Source organism: Chenopodium album, chromosome 26, assembly GCF_948465745.1.
Source record: "Chenopodium album chromosome 26, dcCheAlbu1.1, whole genome shotgun sequence".
NCBI classification, from domain to species: domain Eukaryota; kingdom Viridiplantae; phylum Streptophyta; class Magnoliopsida; order Caryophyllales; family Amaranthaceae; genus Chenopodium; species Chenopodium album.
Window position 1 is genome coordinate 18,726,117 of NC_137859.1, and position 24,045 is coordinate 18,750,161.

The 24,045-nt window shown below is 38.2% G+C and overlaps 2 non-coding genes across 2 annotated transcripts; both read right to left on the reverse strand.

Moving 5' to 3' along the window:
* Positions 1-7,014: 7,014 nt before the first annotated feature.
* LOC145618717 (small nucleolar RNA R71) lies at positions 7,015-7,121 on the reverse strand. Its single transcript, XR_014107980.1, has one exon. It is a non-coding gene; the product is annotated as a small nucleolar RNA R71 (small nucleolar RNA).
* A 12,363-nt stretch (positions 7,122-19,484) lies between these two features.
* Positions 19,485-19,590, reverse strand: LOC145618734 (small nucleolar RNA R71). Its single transcript, XR_014107994.1, has one exon. It is a non-coding gene; the product is annotated as a small nucleolar RNA R71 (small nucleolar RNA).
* Between the last annotated feature and the right edge of the window lie 4,455 nt (positions 19,591-24,045).

Genomic DNA, 24,045 nt, shown 5'->3' on the forward strand with positions numbered 1-24,045 from the left:
TATCATTAATCCATCTGCCTAAATTTTCTTAATCCCTTTTCTTTCAACATTTGTTAGCATTTTTTCCCCGTGTAAACTTCTTCACTCCAACATTACTAACAATATCCCAAGATTGTTCATTGTCTTTCACTACTCAACAATCTTATTCATTTGCATTATCATTAGTCCATCAACCTGAACTTCCTTAATCGCTCTCCTTTCAAGAGTTGTCGCCAGTTTATCCTCATATAGACTTTTTGACTTCAACATTACTAGCGATATCCCAAAGCTATTCGTTGTCTTTCAATGTTCGCCAATCTTGTTCATTTGCATTATCATTAGTCCATTTGCCTAAACTTCCTTAATCAATCTTCTTTTAAGAATTATTGACAATTTCTCCCCGTATAGACTTTTTGATTCTAACGTTACTAGCAATGTCCCAAGATTATTCGTTGTCTTTCACTGCTCGATAATCCAAGCCAATTGAATCCCTTTTCTATTCACCCTTATCAAATGAGGCATCTTTAATTGTGATAATAGCAAGTAAACTTAAAATTGTTAGAATAATTTAGGGAAAACTTTTCTATGTTATTTCTCGCTTTGAAAAGAAGGGCCCATACTTTCACATCCATATAAGAATAAAATACTTATTGATCTATGTCACTGTAATAACTAATAAGGGCTCCTCAATACGTGTCACATACACTTAAATTTGACCTTTAATTGCCAAAAACATACACCGAGCACTCTCTTAAGTTCAATTGATGATAAATATAGTACATGAATTAAAACTTGAGTTGTTTCATTTTTTTAATTACTCAAATAAATGAGTGCACTTGTACTATAAAGATTGAATGTGCCACAAGATCATGCAAATTTGCCTTTTCTTTTTATGGATGATTATATTAGTTTACAATATTATGAATTAAAATATTATGATATTTGTTTTTAGATAAATCTATAACTTAAATTAAGTTGATGTTAGATACGGAGTATACATATACGGAACGTTTACTAAAAACGCTAAAATTTAGAAGAAGAAAAAACTTAATTAAACTTTTAATCATAATATCATAAAGAAGTGAGAAATATGTATAGTGATTGTTTGGGTTTAAATAAGAAATAAAAATAAAAAATAAATAAAATAATCTTAGGAAAAAAAATGTTGTATAAAGAAATTTTTTTTAGCAATCGTGGGTATAAGTTAAAATGATTGTTTATTGATAAGAATGTGTTTTGTTGGCTCGCTTTTTTCGCTAAATTAGACCCATAAATGATGAATTGATGATAATATATAGATCTTTATTTGCTAAATATAAAGCAAACCAGCCCAATCCTATGAAAACAGTACAAAATGATACTCTATTACCAGATTTTCTTTAACATATTATTCCGTCTCAAAATTCTTTTTTTAAAAAAATATTTATATTGACTTTTGTACTATTTACATGTTAGTTTTTTGCCATAAAATATTACTTCGTATATTTTTTTATTTATTATTGGGTTATCTTTTCAAATAAAAATTTGTATATTTGTAGATACTTTTTTTAGTAGTAAAATCAACTACTTTGTATTTAATAATTAGATATAGATAAATAACAATAATGAAAGTTGTACATTAGCAAATGTAAAAGCCAATATCTTTATATTGAAAAATGTAAATAAAATATACCATTTTATTTAGATAAACTGTACTTGATAAAATTTTAAAACCAAACAACTTTTCGGCCTCTAATACTCCGTATTATTTGATTGTAACACAAACGATGATAATGACTCCTCAATTTAACTAGAATTAAAGTCGTACAATAAACTTATCAAATTTAGATCTCATTGATTCAAACTAACAACTTTACAAATCAGTGCTCAGTTGCAAATAAACATATAAAGCAATACGATTGCCCCGACTAAGCTTGAACACAGCGCCTTCATCTATTTGCACATCATATTCATTCATCAATTTATCCACTCCTTTTTTTTAATAAAACACTTGACAATTCTATTTCCGGAAGTGTGTATCTTCAATTCAGCTTTAAATTTAGAATCATAAAGCCGCAAGAATATTTTTGTTGTCTCTCCAAGATTTTGAAAATGATCTCGGGCAAAATCAATTAGAACATTCTACATCCAACAACAGAAACAAAAGGAACACAAAAAAAGGGATAAATACCCGTATATAATTATAACAATGTTTACTAAAACATATCTCTAAAATATCAACAAAATATAAACTTAATAAAAAACACTTACTATAATTCCTTGTGAATGGTACGATTCTGAAAACGCAAATTGAAAAGTACGCCCTTTTAATCTAGCTGACATACTATTTGCCCAACTATTTGCCTCAATCATCCATTCAGAGCGTCCTTGAATCAAGGGCTTACGACCACGCTTGTTACTACCACTACTACCGATATTTTCCATATTATTTTCGATATAAGAACAAAAATAAAACAATAATGATGCCTATATAGATAACAAAGTGAACAAATGAAAGACGTTACTTACCCTTAAGTCAACCAAAAACTTAATACTACTAAATTCCACATTAACCTTTGACTTGAATAGGCATAAAACCAATTCCCTACAAGAATTGAGCAACAACGTGTAATTATATCCGCAAGTTACAATTGTAAATCCCAAATTAATACTTTAGTCAAACATATAGTAAATAATAAGCTTAGTGATACCTTCCACATTAATATAGCACCCTAATATTAATAAAAGTATCTCACTTGGACTATGTATATATAATGATATTCACATAGACTATGCATATATTCCCACTCTAAGATACTACAACCCGTTTTGTAATTTAAGCTAAACGGAAATCAAGTATCAGTTAGGCTTTTACAACAAAGCCCACTAATGAATCTAGAGCCAATTGAACAAGCTTACCCTACAATACCAAATAAAGATTACCACTATTTGAATCTCTTTGAGATTGGGCTTCTTCTACTTTAGTACAATGTCAGCCCTTTAAGCCTATATAGTTCATTTAAAACTATTTCTACAAAGTCTAATATTAAAAATAAATACATTCTTATTTAAACACTTTCTTAATTAAGTCGATTTGATGACTTATAATCCAATTTTTAGATGCTTTAGAACTATTATACATACATATATGTATATATATATATATGTGTATATATATATATATGTAAAATCGTAACTATCTAACTTCATACATTAGAAAAACAAAAAATAGGATTCAGAATTTTAAAATACATGTAACTACTTATCAGTAATATAAATTTTGACACATACACCAACTAATCCTTCCATAATATTTTCTTAATTACTATATAACTAATTACAATAACTTGGGGAACCGCGCGCGGGTCCACAACTAGTTAAAAAAATATAGCCCAACCACTACTTTAACTCCACGCAACCACCTTCTCTCCCCTCCCCTAAAGCAACCCTCTTCGGCACCAGTCGGCTGGCGCCTAGCTTTCTCACCGCCGGCCGACCCACCCCTTCCCTTTCCCCCTTCCCAGTTACGCCACCCTAGCCAACAAACCAAACCCTGACCAAAAATAATCTTGTTAAATTTTTGGTGGCCTTTAGGGCCCAATTCCCGAGAAAGCCGCAAAGCGGCGCAACCCATTAGGTCAGAGTGACCTAAGAGAGGGCACATATTCTAATGACCCTATAAATAGGGAGATCTCCCCTAATTTTGGGACACGTTCATTTATTGCAACACTCGATTTCTCTCACATCAAAGAAAAACACCTGATCTCGGAAATCAAGAAAATCTTACTTTTACCTTCTTCGCACCTTTTTACATTCTTTGAACCCGATCTAACTTGATTGTTAGAGGCGAAACTCCAACCACCCAAACTCTCCGTTTTTTTGTAGGTATAGACATCAGGAATCTAGACTTAGTGAAGTAACTCTCCCGAGGGACTAGACAAACCCCGAAACATTTAGCGTCGTTAGTGGGACTCTAAGATGGTTTCACAACAGTCTATACCGCTTCTTGAGCCCAACCAGCCTACGGCCGATGAGGAGGTCTATTTAGACCATGATACAGACAACGACATTGAAGTCGAAACGCATGTGGCCTTTGATGGGTCACTTAGAACAAGGCGCATTCGTTCGAGGGATAACTTGGAACGGGGCAATGGCGAAGCAGGTCCGAGCAAACCATCCGTACAACCAATTGGGCATACCCAAGCGGTAAGAGGAAAGGCTCCGTCACCAGAGACGAACTCATGAAATTCATGACTAGTTTCAAAGTGGATATCAAGGACTTGATCAACAAGAGGACGGCTGGCTCTAGAAAGGGTTAATTAGCTACAAAATCTCCTCATGTTGAGAGGAACAAGCCTGTTTAGGACCGGTAGCCTACTCCACACCCTAGTACAAAGGAGAAGGCTCGGACCTTGATTCATTGGACTAAGGTTCGTCTGCCCCAGATGGACACAAGGAAAGTCATTCGACACATATAATCGGATGGTAGCAAGAAATCATTCTCTGACGCCTGACATATCATTAAGCAAAAGAGAAACCAGTAGTTGTATGACTGGGCTTCCACATCGAGCTTCCCAGATAGCTTCAAGAATACCTCAGCAAGGTATTCCCAGTCAGTACATGAGAGCCAAATAGGAGGCCAGTCTGTCCATACAGGCCCCCAAATGATTGGTTCAGCCTCGTATGTGCTTTAGATACCATACGGGCCATATGCGCAACCTTACATGCAGCCGGCCTTCTTTGGAGGTCAGATGGCATTCAAAGTCCATCCTTTGGACTAGCAGCTCTGTCCACCTGAAACTTCGTGAACAACTCGCAGCGTTCACCAAAGAGATAACCAAGGCAGCTCCATCTGCCAAGGTTAGGAATATCATGGTGGGTACCTATGACAGTTGATATGCCTATTTTATATAGTGATTTACCCCAGTCCCTTGGTCATTATTAGTAATGTTTTTGGCTCTTTTGAGCCACTTTTATTACTAATTGGTGTTTTCTAGTGTTTTCGTAGTTTTGGTTGAACTTTGTAGGAATTCGCACTTTTGGAGCATTTTCCTGGGATTTTATGGAGCAACCACGGGCATTGGAGGAGCACGACCATCTTTTGTAGCCCAAGATCGGTTAGAGTAATCAAACCGGTGAATAAGAGCTCGACGTGTGTGAAGACGAGGCATTTGGACCAAATGATTAAAGCCCCAAAGAGAATATTTGGTTTGGGCCAAGTTACGAGCCTAAACGAGGAGTCCAAGCGGCCCAAGGGTATCCGCCTGGTGGTCCGCCCGATGATCCCCCCGATGGTCCGCCCGATGATCCCCCCGGTGGTCCGCTGGTGGTCCTCCAAATGATCCGCCCGATGGCGCGCCCGATCGGGCAAAGAAGACTTATATCGCAGCAGCCCTTCGCCCGATCAAAAAGGCGCGCCCGGTCGGGCGGTGTGGCACCCGGTCAGGTGCATGCCTCTGATAGATCTTTTAAGTTTAGGATTCTTGTTTATTATAAATATGTTTTCGTTAAGCAAGTTTAGTATTCTTCTACACTTCCTTATTCTCTCTTTACTTTTATAATTCTTTCTCTAGACTTTCTCTCTCTACTTAAGCTTATTTTCTCTCTCTACACTTTATACTTTATTGTTTACTCAACTCTTTATTCCGATTACTTTGGTAACGATTTCTTTTCTCTTAATCTCAGTTATTTATTTTATTCCTTCGATCATGTCTTATTTTATTGCTTTGATTAGTTTAGATTTAATTATGTGCGAGTAGTTCTCTTTCTAGGGTTTATGGGGATCCATAAATAATATGAAGGGGTAATTTATTGTTGTTGATTATCAATGCTAGATTAATTTCCTATTGATTTAATGCTCTGTGACTAGATTAGGCCTGATCTTTTATGCATGAGTTTGAAAATATTGATTCGAGATTCGAGATATGAGAATTGATGTTTAGGTCTAGTTTCAATAGGCAGGTTAATATATAAATGGTTAAGTCGAGATTCGAGAGATGAGATTTAATACCAGTAGATTAATTCTGTGATTGTAATACGTAGCGAAAGCCCTTTATAATCCGGTTAATTGACGCATTGATGATTGGTTATTGTGTTTTACCCTGGAGTATTATTTTTTGGTGAACCTATGCCCTAGGTCTTTAATTCATTGATTCCTCCTATTTTATTCTCCCTACTTATATTCTTCGTAGTATAATCTTTAAATCACAACAAATTGTTACTAATAATTTAGATTGCTATTAATTAATTAGGAATAGAAAGACTAGTTTCCCTGTGGATTTGACCCTACCTCCCAATCTACTTTAGTTAGAGGACTTAGGTAATTACTTTTCATTAGGTGATACGACTTTAGCCTGTCAAAATTTAGCGCCGTTGCCGGGGAAACGGTTTTATTTTTATTTCTGATTGTTTTTGTAGTCTAGTTTATTTTTTTTCGTTCCAGAGAACATAAATTCTTTAGGACAGTTCCCATATTTGTCATCTAGTTCTTTGTTTATGCCCAGGTGTTCCAGATCAGGTTACATTCCATTCGATCCTGAGATCGAGCGCTCTTTTTATAGGCATAAGAATTTATACAAGCAAATACTGGCGAGTTTTGGTGGTGATTTTTCTAGAGACCCTTCATTTGATTCTAGTGATCCAGACACTTCTTCAGAATCAAAATTAGAGATGGCAGGAGATCCACCTAAAAAGCTCAGCAACTATCCTTAGCCATCTTTGGCGCATTTTCCCCACCTTTCTCCTACGCTAGATCTCGAGGGAGTTCAGTTCGAGATCAAGCCCCAATTCATCATGATGATAGAAAGGAAGCAATTTAGTGGAGCTAAGGGTGAAGACCTCAATCTACACATTGCCGACTACTGTCAATGTTGTAACACTATAAGGCAAGCTGGGGTCACGCAAGACCAAATAAGGGAGATTCTCTTTCCTTTCTCTTTATGTGGAAAAGCTAAATTGTGGTTTAATGGTTTAAATAGAACTGCACTTGACATTACTAATTGGGAGAATCTTGTTTTGAATTTTTATTACAAGTATTACCCTCTAAAGAAAACAGTTCTATTGAGAAGCGCAATTCAGAATTTTGCCCAAGAGCCAGATGAAGCACTATATGAGGCTTGGGAGAGATTCAAAGACCTGCAGAGAGAGTGCCCTCATCATAACTTAGCAAAGTGGCAGTTGATACAAGCTTTCTACAATGGGATCGAAAATTCTTCTAGAGCAATTTTGGATTCTACAGCTAATGTGAGGTTTATGAACCTCAATGTTGATGATGCAGGTCAGCTTATTGAAGACATGGCAATCCATAATTCTCCATATGGGAATCCTAGAGGTTTTGCAATCAATGGAAAACACCACGTCGACTCTGTATCCTTTCTGCAATCTCAATTAACCTCTATTTGCCAAAAATTGGATAACCGTACTATTGCTAATTCTAAAATAGCTAATGTTTTTGCAATTGATAATAATGCTAATGATGCTTTCTATGAAAATTAGGGAATTGTAGGTCATTCGGAACATGAGTGTAGGAGTTCTATGGAGCACGTTAACGCTTTTCAGTCTATCAAGCAAAATAACCCATACTCCAACACCTATAATCCTGGGTATCGGAACCATCCTTATCTTTCCTACTGGAGTACTAATGTGCAAAATTCCACACCTCCACCTCCACAACAACCAGCACCACCACCACAGCAGAAATGCTACCATCCCAATGCTGGCCAGAAAAACCAACAAAAAACTCCTCCACCACCTTCTGACCCAGCTTTATTAGAAATTAGAGCGATGTTAACTAGTATGCAAAAGCATATTAAGAGTAGAGACTCACAAATTGACTCGATTGTAGCCCAATAATGTCATAGATACTCAAATTGCACAATTAGCCGCTGCTCTTCTGGTTCGCCCACAGTGAACCCTACCATCGCAACCGGTACAACCCATAGATCAGGCGTTTGCAATTACTCTCGGGAATGGTTCACACTATGATGGGCTTCCTATGCCCAAAGAGGATGAACCTGTTTCAACAGTAATTGCTAATCTTGATTCCTTTATACCAAGGGATATTAATCCTAGCCCTGCAGGGCTAAAGGGTAGTACTTAAATTTCTGATGTTACATTGCAGGGTAAAACTCCAGGGAAGGTTGCAACTCAAGACAAGAGTAATGAGCTGCAACAACCAATTATCAAACTACCATTCCCAAATCGACATTTGAAAACCAAGGTAGATAAGCAGTTTGGTAAGTTCCTTGAGATGGTGAAGGATTTGCATGTAACAGTTCCCTTTACAGAGTTAATCACGCAAATACCTGCATATGCAAAATTCATGAAAGAAATATTGACTAGGAAAAGGTCTATTAGTGAGGTAGAGACTGTCTCTTTTACTGCTGAATGCAGTGCCGTACTACAAAATAAATCTCCACCCAAACTAAAAGATCCCGATAGTTTTTCTATCCCTTGTCATATTGGCAATTTAATGATTGATAATGCATTGTGTGATTTGGGCGCTAATGTTAGTGTCATGCCATTATCTGTGTGCTTAAAGCTAAAAATGGGTAAATTAAAGTCTATTAATATTACTCTGCTAATGGCCGATCGTTCTTCTAAATACCCCATAGGCAATTAGAAGACGTCCCTGTTAATAGGTAAATTTTATATACCTGTGGATTTTGTTGTTCTTGATATGTCTGAGGATTTGCAAACCCCAATCATTTTGGGTAGACCCTTCCTTAATATGCAGGAGCAATTATTGATGTAAAATGTGGTAAATTGACACTATCTGTAGGGGATGATAAAATTGTTTTTAATTTGAATAATACCCCTAAAAGCCCGATGCTAGAGGAGAAGTGTTATAAAATTGATGTGGTTGGTAATTGTTCTAATAAGCCCTAAGCTTTTTATTAAAGATCCCTTGGAGGCGGTATCGTGTGTTGCATCTTCTACAGGTAAAACTAACCGATGGAAAGAGGAAGTGGACGCAATAGAGAAAGCTTTATACTGTAAAGGTCTTGGTTTTGAAGATGAGAAGGTTGAAATAAGTGCACAAGTTGCGGAAACTGAGCCTATAGTGAGAGTTCCACCCTACCGTGTTGTAATAGCTCAACAAAGTGATAAATCGAGGTAACCAACGGTTAAAAAGGGTTCTCAATCGAACAAAAGCAAAGAACCACCAGTTCAAGCCAATAAGGATCCACCTAATAGGGTGAATTGGCGCCTTACAGGGCGTGTTAGGAAGCCGAGTCGTGGTTTAAAAATCGCTCAACCGGGTGAAGAACCACCCGACCAGGCGATAGGCCAAGGGGCTTAACTTCCCGACATGTGGTAAGAGGGTCATGCGGGACCTAGATAAACCAGCGCTTTGCGGGAGGCAACCCGTATTTTTCTTATTTTTTTAGTCTTCTTTCTTTTTCTTGTGAGAGGAGAGAGTTTAATGAGTTTATTGAGTTGTACAGGTTAGAAGGAAAAGAGTTGGTCAAATTTGGAAAAAGGAGAAGGAGTCTCTCGTACTAAACATTGCATCAGGCCCAACCGAGCGAAGGACCGCCCGACTGGGCGCGAGAGCAAGAGTGAAAAATTGACAATTTTTGCCCGACCGGGAAAAGGACCGTCCGACTGGGCGCGAGAGTTGACGAGTACGAACATTTTGACCGCCCTACCCGGCGGTATGGCGCCCGACTGGGCTCGAGAACGAAGAGAATTTAGAGGGTTTATATCGCCCTACCGAGCGGTGTGGCGCCCGTCCGGGCGCGAGAATAGAAGAAAAAAACGGACCTCACGATCACCCGACCGGGTGCGAGAGCGGATCAGCAAAACTGCTCAACTTCGATAGGCGATAACTTTTGCGTCTCTTATCGGATTTTGGCGTGTGACCTATTGTTGGAAAGCTCTTTAAGTCTACTTTTTAATGCAATTAAAATCACTGCATTATCATTTTTATATCAAAAGTTATGATCAGAATGGTGAACCTAACTCAATTTTTATCTTTTTTGCACTAACACTTTGTTTCTTTCTTGCCCAATTTTGTTCCAAAGAGATGCATTGCAATCCGAAGGCTTTGGTGACATTGATGTTGTGATGATGAACACTAGTCACCTTGACTACTTGATTCCCCCTAAGACAATGAGTACATTGTCTGATTTAGCTTGGGGGGAGGTTCTCGTGTTCATATGGTATATCCTTCACTCTTTCTTTTTATTTTTATTGGTATGCTTAGTATAGTTTTACTGCTTTCTGATCCGTGCCATTTATGGCACCTTTAGGCTATGTTTTCTTTATATTTCTATGCTCCTTTTTAGTCGTTTGTGTCGTGTTTATAGAGAATAATGCTCGATTTGGTTATTTTGTGTTAGTTTAGAGAAATGCATGCTTTTAATGGTTTTCTTATCATTTTATTCATTTCTCGGCTATTTCTCTCGCTTCTCCGTTTCTTTGTGTTGTTTGTAGGTACGTCGCGGGCTATATGCATGGAAATTGAAAATAGCACCCACTAGCATCAATATGCACTTTTCGGAATTGAATTTGAGTTTGAAATAAAGGAAAACGAAGGATTGCAAAGTTTCAAATAGGACCTTTGTTCATTGTTTCAGCCATATCTCAAGTTCTACAACTCGGATTGATGTGATTCAAGTTGGGTTGGAAACTAGACTTAATGAGCTTTCCAATGATAGGTCGCACACCCTCATACGATTCATAGATTGAGAGTTACAGCCTTCCGAAGTTAACCCTGAAATTCTGCCGCGGGCGCGGGCTACAGTACCCGCGGGCGCGGGGTTGCTGCAGCTCCAAAACTGCCGTTTTGGGGCAGTAAGCACCCGCGGTTGTCCCGAGGGCTCCCCGAGGGCGCGGGCTTGGGCCGCGGGCGCGGCTATCGGGGTTTCCGTCTTCCTCCGCGGGCGCGGCCGAGTTCTCCGCGGGCGCGGGTTTCCGGGTTTTTACGATTTTAAAGCTTCTTTTCTCCTTTTGTTTATATAGTTTTTGGTTTCCTTTATTCTTCATTCATGTAATTCTTTAGTTTTAGAATAGTTTTCTCTCTCTTAGGTTGAGAGCTTCTCTCTCTAGATTAGGAGTAGTTTTAGAGAGAGAAAGTGAGGAATTTCAATGGTGATTGAGAGATTGAAGATGCAAGTGTGACAATTGTGTTGGAGATCTTCCTAATTATCAATGAGCATTTCTAAACTCTATCTCATTCAATTGTTTTGTTTAATTAGATGTTTGTTTGGTTTGATTTTGATATTTGATGTTTGATTAGAGTAATTGTTCTTGATATTTTGTTAATTCTTGTTTACTATAGTTGATAGTAGATTTGAAGATGATGTTTCTTGAGTAGTTTACTTGCTAGGGTTGGGGTAAACATGTGTGATTGATGAATTTAGGTTGATTTGGGAATTTGAGTAGTTCTTGTGTTGTGATTAAATTGATTCATAGAGGTTTGCATGTTGCTTAGTTGATTGGAATAGCTAACCATGATTGCTAGCATTGATTGCATGATTGAATTGATTGACATGGCCACTTGATATTGATTTGATCATAATTGGTTGAGTATTTGATTATGTTTCTTCCTATTTTTTTAACACTAGAGAAATCTATGTTAGAAAGTATGAAGATGATTAGTTGAATGCTCCTAATTGCTCCTACTATTTGTCTTTGCATTGCTTGGATTGCTTGACTCCTTAATTAGCTTGATTATCATGAATGCATGTTGATCCCCACTCCCTAGTGTTTCATTTGTTTGCTTGGTTTAGGAAGTAGAATAGCACTACCTTTCACCTTAGACTTCGACCTAGCTTAGGCGTAAATTAGAAATACTTGAACATAACCGTTCCTAGTGGTTCGACCCTTGACTTACCTCTATACTTGTATTTAGGTAGTTGAGTGATTATAAATTTGTTTGACCGTAGGGAGGATTAGTTCAACGACATAGTTTTCCCCACGTCAAAATGGCGCCGTTGCCGGGGAACGGTGTCTATGTTTGAGAGTTTTTAATTGCTTGAGTCTAGGTCTTTGTGTATACTTTTCTTTTATTTGATTTTTGCTTGTTTTGTATAAAATGGAAATTTTCTCGTTTCCTCAATTAGAGGATGAGCCATTTTGGGTGTACTTTAATAGATTAGAGAACTTCATTAGTTACCATGGTTGGGATATTTGGGAGGCTTGCGAGATTTGTTATCATAATTTGAATGAGCAAACTAGAGACATTGTTGAAAGCATGTTTAATGGTAGATTTCGGGCATTGTTAATCGATGATGCTTGGGAATTTTATGTATGGTTTGCTAGAGATAGTTATGATCGTGGTCATGGTTATTCAAATGTTTCCATTGATGATTGTTATGGTCCATGTTCCATGAATGATGAATCTTGCATGCCTACTTGTGCCCCCATTCCCCAATTTGATGATGCCACTCATACCTCTAATGTTGATCCTTGCATGCTTGAACATAATTCTTTCCCCCATGATGCTCCTCAATGCTCTTCATCTTTCCAATCTTTAGATCCTACCTTTGAGTCTTCTTATAATCAAATTGGTGGTTCTTTGAGAAAATTGGAGATGAATTCTAATTTGGAACCAAACGAGATGAGATATTTGGAGATTGTAAGAAGCCAAATGGAAATGTTGAAAAAGTTGGAAGAGAGTAATGAGGTTGTTTTTAGAAAGAATGAGGAGATGGAGAGTCAATTGTCATCAATATTGAATGTAAATGAAGTTTCTACCACATTGGTAGATATGGAAGATGATGACGATGATTGTTTTGAGAGCTCCAAAGTATGCAAGGAGGATGTTAGAGAACCTATGAGTGAGGAAAAGGGTGTAGAGATGGACATTCCTAAAAAGAGTTTGCATTTTGAACCTCCTTCTAAATTTGAATATTGTTCCATTGAGCCTTTAGAGGGAGTTGAAGAGAAATTAAAATTTTTGGCTTCTCTTAATATTGAGGAAATGGTAATTCAAGTTATGAAGGATGGGACATTGCAATTTTTGAAGCGTGAAGAAGTTGTTAGGAAAGAGAGTAAGGATGAGGAGGATGAAGTAGTCTCTATGGGAGATTGGATGTTTGAGGGTGATGAGGACCAAGAGGTTTTAAGTGTTGACAAACCAATTAGTGAGTCAATTCTCCCACCCACCTTCCTTGATTGTGATTTCATTCTTCCATACCTTAATCTTGGAAACCAACCTTCTTCCACCCCATCTCCTTTGCATGATGACCATGGTTGCTTTGATGGTGAGGCCTTGAGCTTAGATGATTTTGATGAAGAAGAGGTTTCATATGATAAGTTTGAGGAGGTAGAGCCTACTTTTGATGATTATGAAGATGGGAGTGAAGTGTTTGGTGAAGTTGAGTCTCCAACTCCTATCTCTAATGTTAAACAATTGCCTTCCTCTTTCAACTTTGATGAACCTTTCTCTTCTACATTTTCCACCATTGAGATGGATGAGGCCTTTTTAGAGGGAGATTGTACTTCTCATGATTATTTTGAGCTACCTCCGAAGTTTGACCCTCAACCCTTTGATGAGCTTCCTTTTAACCTTGATCGTGATTTGAAGCTTTTGAGAGCTCTCTTAGGGTGTGAAGTTTGTGAGGAGGATGTGATTGAGAATGAGCTTGATTTGAATGATGATGAGTTGGAGGAGAGCCCTTTGGATGTGAGTTCATTGGATGAGAGAGCTTGTGTTTCAATGGATAGTGGTGTAAGTGACCAACCAATTCCTATTCCTTCACCTTACACCTCATTTTCAAGAAAGCTTGATCTTGTCCCCTCTTATCCCATGTCATTACCTTCTTTTCTCATATCCCCTCCTCTTGAAAAGCCTTTAGTCCCTCAAGTGCCTCATTTGATGACTTTTGAGGATGATGGTGGGATTTTCAACCAAAAATATTTTGTTGGGAAGAGTATGCCTTCTTCTTTTTCTTTAATTTCTCTTCCTTTTTCTTATATTCTTGTTTTTCCCTTCTCTCCTTCTTCTTCTTGGCATACTTCTTCTCAACTCCATAGGTGTGCACTATGCTTGTTGCATGCCTTATTTTTGTCATGTGCATACTTGCTCTCATATGAAATGTGTAGTAGTGCATTTGACAAGCTCTTGCGATCGTTGCAATATTATTTTACTAGAGCGGTCAAGCTTGGACCTTAAGCAAGCCTTTCTTGGGAAGTAACCCGTGTTTTAGATTAGATTTTAATTTTCTTTTTAGAATAGATTTTTCTCTCATGGAAATTTTTGTGTGCCTTTTTCTAGGTACATGACTTAATATACTTTGGTGCTTCGATTTGGTTCAAGAATCAAGGAAGGTTGACTCCTATCTTTGCGAGCATATGGAGACAAGGTTTAATTCTTGAGAAATTAGCTTTGAAAGGTTAAAATTGGGTCATTTGCGGGTATTTACACCCACCTAATATCCGGTAATATCTTTCCTTGCTCTTTCTCTAGTGGATGATGCCATGTTGGACATATGTTGGTTTGTTGGATTAATCTCCTTGTTTTCCCCTCCCATGGATTATATGATTTATGTTTGAGTGTAATGTCTCATTCAAGCTTGGGGGAGGGTATTCTATCATGTTTGGTGGGATGTTGATTCATATATGCTACGCACCTTTGTATATGAGTTTCCATGTTTCTTATATTTTGAAAAACTCCAAAAAGATTTTTGTTTTTATCAAGGCAAATTTGCAATGTGTTTTGTTTTGTTCTTGCTTTGGACATAATAACATTTGGACTTGTATAATTGAATGCTTTTCTTCCTAAATGGTAGTGGCGTGCACGGTTTGAGATTACGTTTGGTTGATTTTAGGATAAAGCATGCTAAGGTAGTTGTCTAGAACTAGGGGAATCATGAAGCCGGATTCTACTTGTTTGTGGCATGTTTGGTAGTTGCTCCCTTTATTCGATTTGACAACCTTAGTGAGTTTTTGCTACAACCATGTGAGATTTATATTTGTTCAAGCTTTCATCATATTCTTGCATGAGCGGCATGGATCCTTGACTTTGCAAGCCTAATCTATAAAGCTTGATGTATGATTCTTAAACCCGAGACCGAGCTATCTAGGGAGGACAAAGGCACCTTTTTCGGGGTAGTATTTTTCATTTTTAGGTTAGTTTGATTTATATTTGTTTTTGGGTTCCATTTGCCTTCTTGCAACCATTTGAGCCTATTTCCTTCTTTTCAAGCCACATCTTTAGATCTTTGGCCTTTTGTTTCATTTTCTTTCTTTTCTTGTTTTTGTGAAGCAAATTGATAATATTTGATGGAGTTTGTGGTGGTGAAGTTGGATGTTTGGTTTTTTTATGAGTGCAAGATTGTGTTAAGTTTTCTTTGTGAATAATGGCAAGTGTTTGAGTAAAAGCCGTCCTTAATCATAAAAGGCATGGACTAATAAATTGCATTATAGAAAAAGCCGTCCGAATTTAGCAAAAGGCGAGGACATTGCAAGTAAAAAAAAAAAGAAAAAAAAATTGAAAAAAAGTAACAATTCAAAAATATTTTGATGTATTCTTTTCTCCTTCTAAGCATTGAGGACAATGCTTCATTTAAGCTTGGGGGAGAAGCGTTTAGGCTTTTTGTATATATTTCTTGTGGGTATAGCTTCAAATAAGCTTGGGGGTGTTGCTTTTGTTTGGTGATTTCTTGATCGTGTTGTTAAGGATTGATTACCCTTTTGCTTCACTTTTTAGGAAAACCGCCAAATTTTAAAAATTTTAGCCTACCTTCACCCTTTATGCCTTACGTTACAACCTTGGGGAAAGACCTTTTGACCTAGAAAGTTGAGTCATTATTCGGGGGAGGGAATCATGGGTCATTGCCTAAGGAAAGGGGATGCGAAGTCAAGATGTCGAGTAGCCCAAAAATTTGATCTTTTTCCGGTTCCTTCGCGAAATCTATGAGATGCTCACTAAGGGGAGATATGAGATTAGTAGGGGGAACGCGGTAAGACCGTTTGGGATGAAAGTGGAGTGTGATAACTAGTTCCTATGCTTAGCATATTTATGTTTCAATCAACCTTAGGTATCTTATAGCGTGCACTCCCTTACTTGTTTAGAAAGATTTGCATCCACTTGTGCTTGTACATTTGCAAAAATCCTTTCATGAACATTTGTTTGCTTTTCTTGTATTTTATTTTCTTTTTCATGCTTTGCCTTGTTTGTATTATTATGAGAGTTATGGGTAAACTCTTAGGATACCCTTACGAGAGCATCACTCGTCCTCTAGGGCGATCTAGGGGTTTAAATGGCTTGTCTTTAGTTGCTAAAATTGACCGTGATTCCTACGAAAGTGAGTTAGTGTATATTCCCATCTTCTCTAGTTTTCTCGTTTCTTTCTTTGCTTGAATAATGTCATCATTTTTCCCTTGGGTTGGATTTTGTTTTGCTCGAGGACGAGCAAAAGTTTAGCTTGGGGGAATTTGATCCGTGCCATTTATGGCACCTTTAGGCTATGTTTTCTTTATATTTCTATGCTCCTTTTTAGTCGTTTGTGTCGTGTTTATAGAGAATAATGCTCGATTTGGTTATTTTGTGTTAGTTTAGAGAAATGCATGCTTTTAATGGTTTTCTTATCATTTTATTCATTTCTCGGCTATTTCTCTCGCTTCTCCGTTTCTTTGTGTTGTTTGTAGGTACGTCGCGGGCTATATGCATGGAAATTGAAAATAGCACCCACTAGCATCAATATGCACTTTTCGGAATTGAATTTGAGTTTGAAATAAAGGAAAACGAAGGATTGCAAAGTTTCAAATAGGACCTTTGTTCATTGTTTCAGCCATATCTCAAGTTCTACAACTCGGATTGATGTGATTCAAGTTGGGTTGGAAACTAGACTTAATGAGCTTTCCAATGATAGGTCGCACACCCTCATACGATTCATAGATTGAGAGTTACAGCCTTCCGAAGTTAACCCTGAAATTCTGCCGCGGGCGCGGGCTACAGTACCCGCGGGCGCGGGGTTGCTGCAGCTCCAAAACTGCCGTTTTGGGGCAGTAAGCACCCGCGGTTGTCCCGAGGGCTCCCCGAGGGCGCGGGCCTTGGCCCCGCGGGCGCGGGCTTGGGCCGCGGGCGCGGCTATCGGGGTTTCCGTCTTCCTCCGCGGGCGCGGCCGAGTTCTCCGCGGGCGCGGGTTTCCGGGTTTTTACGATTTTAAAGCTTCTTTTCTCCTTTTGTTTATATAGTTTTTGGTTTCCTTTATTCTTCATTCATGTAATTCTTTAGTTTTAGAATAGTTTTCTCTCTCTTAGGTTGAGAGCTTCTCTCTCTAGATTAGGAGTAGTTTTAGAGAGAGAAAGTGAGGAATTTCAATGGTGATTGAGAGATTGAAGATGCAAGTGTGACAATTGTGTTGGAGATCTTCCTAATTATCAATGAGCATTTCTAAACTCTATCTCATTCAATTGTTTTGTTTAATTAGATGTTTGTTTGGTTTGATTTTGATATTTGATGTTTGATTAGAGTAATTGTTCTTGATATTTTGTTAATTCTTGTTTACTATAGTTGATAGTAGATTTGAAGATGATGTTTCTTGAGTAGTTTACTTGCTAGGGTTGGGGTAAACATGTGTGATTGATGAATTTAGGTTGATTTGGGAATTTGAGTAGTTCTTGTGTTGTGATTAAATTGATTCATAGAGGTTTGCATGTTGCTTAGTTGATTGGAATAGCTAACCATGATTGCTAGCATTGATTGCATTATTGAATTGATTGACATGGCCACTTGATATTGATTTGATCATAATTGGTTGAGTATTTGATTATGTTTCTTCCTATTTTTTTAACACTAGAGAAATCTATGTTAGAAAGTATGAAGATGATTAGTTGAATGCTCCTAATTGCTCCTACTATTTGTCTTTGCATTGCTTGGATTGCTTGACTCCTTAATTAGCTTGATTATCATGAATGCATGTTGATCCCCACTCCCTAGTGTTTCATTTGTTTGCTTGGTTTAGGAAGTAGAATAGCACTACCTTTCACCTTAGACTTCGACCTAGCTTAGGCGTAAATTAGAAATACTTGAACATAACCGTTCCTAGTGGTTCGACCCTTGACTTACCTCTATACTTGTATTTAGGTAGTTGAGTGATTATAAATTTGTTTGACCGTAGGGAGGATTAGTTCAACGACATAGTTTTCCCCACGTCAAAATGGCGCCGTTGCCGGGGAACGGTGTCTATGTTTGAGAGTTTTTAATTGCTTGAGTCTAGGTCTTTGTGTATACTTTTCTTTTATTTGATTTTTGCTTGTTTTGTCTATGGCTAGTGAGTAGTTTCCTAGCTAGGGAGATGGTGAAGCATGTATGAATGATGGAATAGTGTAATTTGGGGATAATTGATGGAGTTGATGATATGATTAAATTTGGTTGATCTTTCATGTGCATGTGTGTGATTAATTGAGGTTTGGCCATCTTTGATTAATACACTAGATTGCATTGTAAGCTTGCTATGATACGGACCATTGATTAGTGAACTTGCAATTTCACGATTGAGGTGCTTTGTGACGTTCCCTAGGTAGTGTTTAGCGTAGTTGACGCTAGTTAGACCTCTAGGTGAACCACCTTAGTATGCTCTTTTGGATACATGATGATTTTCCTTCATATCGCTTGACTTAGTCGGTTTGACCTCCCAAATTACCGTTTCCATTATGATTGCATGTGGATCCATTGCCCTAGTGTTTTAGATTGATTTTATACAAGTTTGCATTACCTAGTTCAGTCTTAGTTCTACCTCAAACCCCTTCTTGATTCCGAAATAGCTTGATTTAGACATCGTGCACTTGATATCCATTCCCTTGGGTTCGACCTTGACTTGCCACTACGCTAAATAGGGGTTAGTTAAGCTACAAATATTGTTTGATAGGGTGGGGTGGTAGCCCAACGACCTACCATTCTCCTCTCCATCAAAATGGCGCCGTTGCCGGGGAATGGTGCTTGAGTGTATGTTGTTTTTGAGTCTATTTCATTTTGATAAAATACAAAAAGATTTTGTTTCTTTAGGCTACATTTGTAGCCGTGCTACTAACATTCTTGTTTGAGTTTTTGCATGCATAGAACCCGTGATCGTCCCCTTGTTCCCCTTGATCCGGAGATAGAGAGGACTCTTTCAAGAAGAAGAGTGGACAATAGATCCTTGGCTTATAGCTCTTCGAGTGAAGAAGAAATTCAAGAAGAACAAGGAATGGGTGAACATCCTAGAATAGCCTTGAAGGAGCTTGGAGTGCCCGGGGCATATAGATTTGAGAGTGGAATAGCTCCACCAACTACCCCGGCAAATGACTTCGAAATCCGTCCGGCAATGATCACCTTGATTGAGAGAAGGCAATATAGTGGGGCTAAGAATGAGAGCCCATTGAACCATTTGAAAGAATTGGAAAAATATTGCAACACCATCAAAGTCAATGGGGTCTCTCAAGAATTCATCCGCCTCAAGTTGTTCCCTTTCTCTCTATAGGAAGATCTTTGGAGTGGCTAGACAAGGAGGTGAAGCCAAACTCCTTGAGAACTTGGGATGATGTTACAAAGGCTTTCTTGTCCCGTTTCTATCCCCAAAAGAAGACGGCGGAGGCAAGAGCCTTGATTCAAGGGTTCAAACAAAGGCCAAGTGAAAGTCTTTATGAAGCATGGGAGACATTTAAAGAGTATCAAAGGGAGTGTCCTCATCATGAAATCCGCACATACCAAGTGATCCAAATCTTCTATGGCGGTTTAAGTCCTCAAGGCAAGTCATGCCTTGATGGAGGGGCCGAGGGCCCTATCATGAACAAAACCGAAGAAGAAGTTGTGGACATCATTGAGGATGTGGTGACATATTATAGGGATTGGCAAGATGGGGAGAGAGACTCTTCAAGCAAATAATCTTCATTGTATTCGGTGTACCATCTCAATGCAATCAACAACCTTTCTTCTCAAATGACAAATTTAGGAAAGGAGGTCACCGCAATCAAAGCTAAGTTGGAGAGCACTTCTTCTTCTTCTCAAGCTTCTAATCTTCCCTCCCAATTTCAGGGGAGAGGTACTCCTTCTAACTCTCAACCCCCTCCCTCTTCACATAATATGCCTTTGGGTTGCTTGTTTTGTGATGCATGTGGATCGTATGATCATGACTCTAGTGCTTGTCCTGATGAATGTGTTGATGAATTTGACAATGAGTGTGAACATGTCAGTTTTGTGTCAAACAATAATGTTCAAAGGTTTGATAATCAAAAAGGCCAATGGAATAGGAATTACCAAAACCAAGGCAATTTTGACAACTATAATCATAATGGTGGTTATAGGAACCAAGGGAATCAAGGTTCTCGTGGTAACCATAACCAAGGTTATAGTAGCCAAAATCAAGGCCAAAACTATGGTAATCAAAATTATAATTATGGTAATCAAAACCAAAGTTATGTGAATCATAACCAAGGTAATGGAAACCATAATCATGGTGGTGGTAACCATAATGAAGGTTATGGTTCAAATCAAAATAGGAGTAATTGGAACAATCAAGGAAGGGGAAATTTTCAAAACAATGCTCAAAGAGGTCCCCCACCCGGTTTTGTTCCAAAGACTCAAAATGAAAATTCCTATTCACAACCTTCTTCTCCTAGGACAACTTTGGAAGAGTTGATTGATAATCAAACCAAGATCATTAACACCTATATGGCGGTTAGTGATAAGAAATTCAATGAGATGATGACCCACAATAAGATGCTTGAGACTCAAATTACTCAATTAGCAAGCACTATTAAGGATTTTGCTAGTCCTTCATCTTTGCCTTCCCAAGGTGTTGAACCAAAGAAACCCGTGTACTCTATTGCCACTAGTGGTGGACATGATTTTGATGAGGGAGTTTCTTGGTCAAAAGAAGGAAGATATGAGTGTGGTGCTAAGGAGAATGAAGAGAAAAGGGTTGAGTCTAAGGAATTCTATTGTGAGGTTGACAAAAGAAAAGAGTGTGTTGATGAAAAGATGAGTGAGATAGAGAGATTTCCCGATCTTCCATATCCCCAAAAATACTTGAGATTCAAAATGGATGAGCAATTTGGGAAGTTCCTTGAAGCTTTTAAGGATGTTCATGATTCTACACCCCCTACCGAACCAATTCCCGACATGCCTAAGTACTCCAAGTTTGTTAAGGAGATCTTAGAAGAGAGAGAGGATTTTGATGAGGATAGTTCGGTGGAAGGAGGGAAGTGCTTTAGTGCTCTTATCCATGGTGAACTCCCAAGGAAGATGGAAGATCCGGGGAATTTTTCAATCCCTTGTCAAATTAAGGAAATGGTTTTTGAAAATGCCTTGTGTGATCTTGGTGCTAGTGTTAGCATAATGCCTTTCTCGGTTTTCAAGCGGCTTGATCTTGGTGAGCTTCAACCATCCAAGATAACACTTCAATTGGCCGATCGTTCTATTAAGCTTCCTAAGGGAAGAATTGATGATGTCCCCTTAAGGATTGGAGAGTTTGTTTTTCTGGTGGATTTTGTTGTTCTAGAGATTGAGGAGGATGAACATATTCCAATCATCTTAGGGAGGCCTTTCTTAGCTACCTCGGGAGCTCTAATAGATGTCAAAGGAGGTCAAATTACTTTGAGGTGTGGGAATTTAGAAGAGAGTTTTAAGTTGAAACCAATGCATAAGTCTTTATCTTGTATGCAAGATATTGCATGTGCTAGTCTTTCTCGTTCCATTGATGGTATGTGTATGATTGATTCTTCTACTAACAATGTTTTTGAGATTGTTGATGATGTTTGTGCAAGTATTGATGATGTTAGTGAAGAAGAATTTGTGATTCAAAAGCCAAGGGATGAGAAAGATATTGGTTTTCCAAATTGGTTCAAGCTTAATTCTCATGAGGAAGAGAAAGCTTCCATGACAAAGGATGTTGAAGTTAAGCCGAAGAAAAAGGCTCATGACTCAAAGAAGGCAAGAAAAAGGAAGAAGTTGAGAAGTGAAAAAGAAGAGTTTGAAAAGAAGTTTGTGAGAGTTTCATCAAGCAACAATGAGAAGTTGCCAAAGGTTGAAGAACAATTTGCTCTATGAACCACCTTGAAGAAGGTGGTGTTCTTTGAAACTCCGTAATTAGGAGGAAGGGTCGAGCTTAGGACCTTAAGCAAGCGCTTCCCGGGAGGCAACCCGGAGTTTCTAACCTTTCTCTTTGATTTTTGAATTTTCTCATTTTTGTTTCTTTTATTACTTTGTCTTTTCTTTTACTTTTCTCCTTATTTGGATTTTTAGGATGTCCGTTTGTGGGATTGGAATTCAATAAGCATGCATGATGGATGGAAGGTTTTCATGGCACAAATCATATTTTGTTCGATTCTAATCGAAATTTGAGGAAAAAGGGTAAGAATTTTTAGAGAGGTGAGATAGGAAATTCATATTTTGAATAATGGAGGAAATTGATACTTAGTGAATTTTTGAGGTGTACACATGAATTTTCAACTTTGAGGACTTTGAAAATGATTTTAGCTACTGCCTATGTTGTTCCTCATCACCATCATGATTCATGTGCGCACCCAAATAGGCAGTAAGTATCAAATTTTTGAGAAATAAAGAAGGAAGAAGCACGCAGAGGGATGTGCGGCCGTACACGAGGCATGTGCGGGCGCACAGCCTGCGTGTGCGGGCGCACATCAGCTCTGTGCGGCCGCACAGATGCTATACGTGCATTTATCTTCTTCTTCCTCCTTCTTTCCCTTCATTTCCTTCATTCATCACCTCCAACCTCACGATCACCCTTCAAACCCTCCTCCTTATGCGCACCTCCAACCCTCCCATTCATCATCTAAAATCACTCAAATCCTCACTAAAATCACTCCATTCTCACTCAAAATCACTCACAAATCTTTCTACACTACAAATTCCTCACAATTTGACCCAAATTTCACTCACTCTCTCTCCTACTCTTGGTGGCCGAAAATTGGGGGTTTTGTGTGGAGTTGGAATTGCTTGCTCGAAATTGGTTTATCTTGCTTCTTTTATGGTATAATCACTAATCCTTGCTTTAATTTTGCCAATTATATCATAAATTTGCATGAATTACAAATTTGTATGAGCATGAATAATGTAGTATTGATTTTGTGATTTTTGATGCTTGTTCTTGATTTTGGTTGTGAATTAGTAATGTTTGTTGATTGATTTTGCATGACATTGTGTTGTTTGTTGATTTTGTAGTGATTTTCATCAATTTTGGTTGAATTCTTGTGAGTTGAAATTTTGGAACGTTGGTAGTATGTAGTGATTCCGGTATTGGTTTTGTGTTTGCTCTTGGTTTAATTGAAAAGGAATTTTTCTTGGTACATTGGTATTATTGATTGGTTTGGAATTAGTTTGATTGAAAGGAATTGTGAAATTAGAGTTTGGTGATTTTGGTAGTTGGTGAATTTGGGTGTGGTGCTCTTGGTTCTTTGGTTTGCTACTTGATTGGTTGTTGGTGATCTTCTTAACCTCTCACAATGTCTAAATACCTCAAGAAACTCACCAAAAAGCAAAAAACCGATGTTAGCATCGAGGAACCTCCCCGCCCAAGTACCTCCTATAGGCCTAGTACATCTTGTAGGCCCTAGGCCTAGTACTTCCAACCCATCTTCCACTCAAACTCGACCTCCAACCTCTCTTCCATAAAAGAAAAATTTCACCGATAAACAAAAAGCCTTTTACCAAAATCTGAAAGATGAAAGAACCCTCAAACAAACCCGCCATTACTTTCAACCCGATATGCTGAAGTTGGGGATTGATAATGATGTGCGGTCATTGCTTTTGAATTTGAGATTGGGGACTTTCATCGCCGATGCCTACCGCACCTACAAGGAGCCTACTTTGGAATTCTTGGCTACCTTGGAGCTTGTACCCGTTGGAGGGGTATATAGGGTGCGGTTCCAATTGTTCAACCACATTTTTTACCAATCTTTGGAGGAGTTCAACGCTGCTTTGGATTTTGATCCCCATGGGGATATTGTTAACGTTGAACACTTCATCTTCCCGGATTATGATCAAGATTCTTGGTGGGAAGACATCTCCGGTGGTAGTGAGTTCATCGCCAACAAGGCCAAGATCTCGGACGTGTACCAACCTTGTCTTAGGGTTGTACACCGTCTATTGGGCTATGTCCTGTTCCCCAAGCAAGAAATGGGGAAATTGAGTAA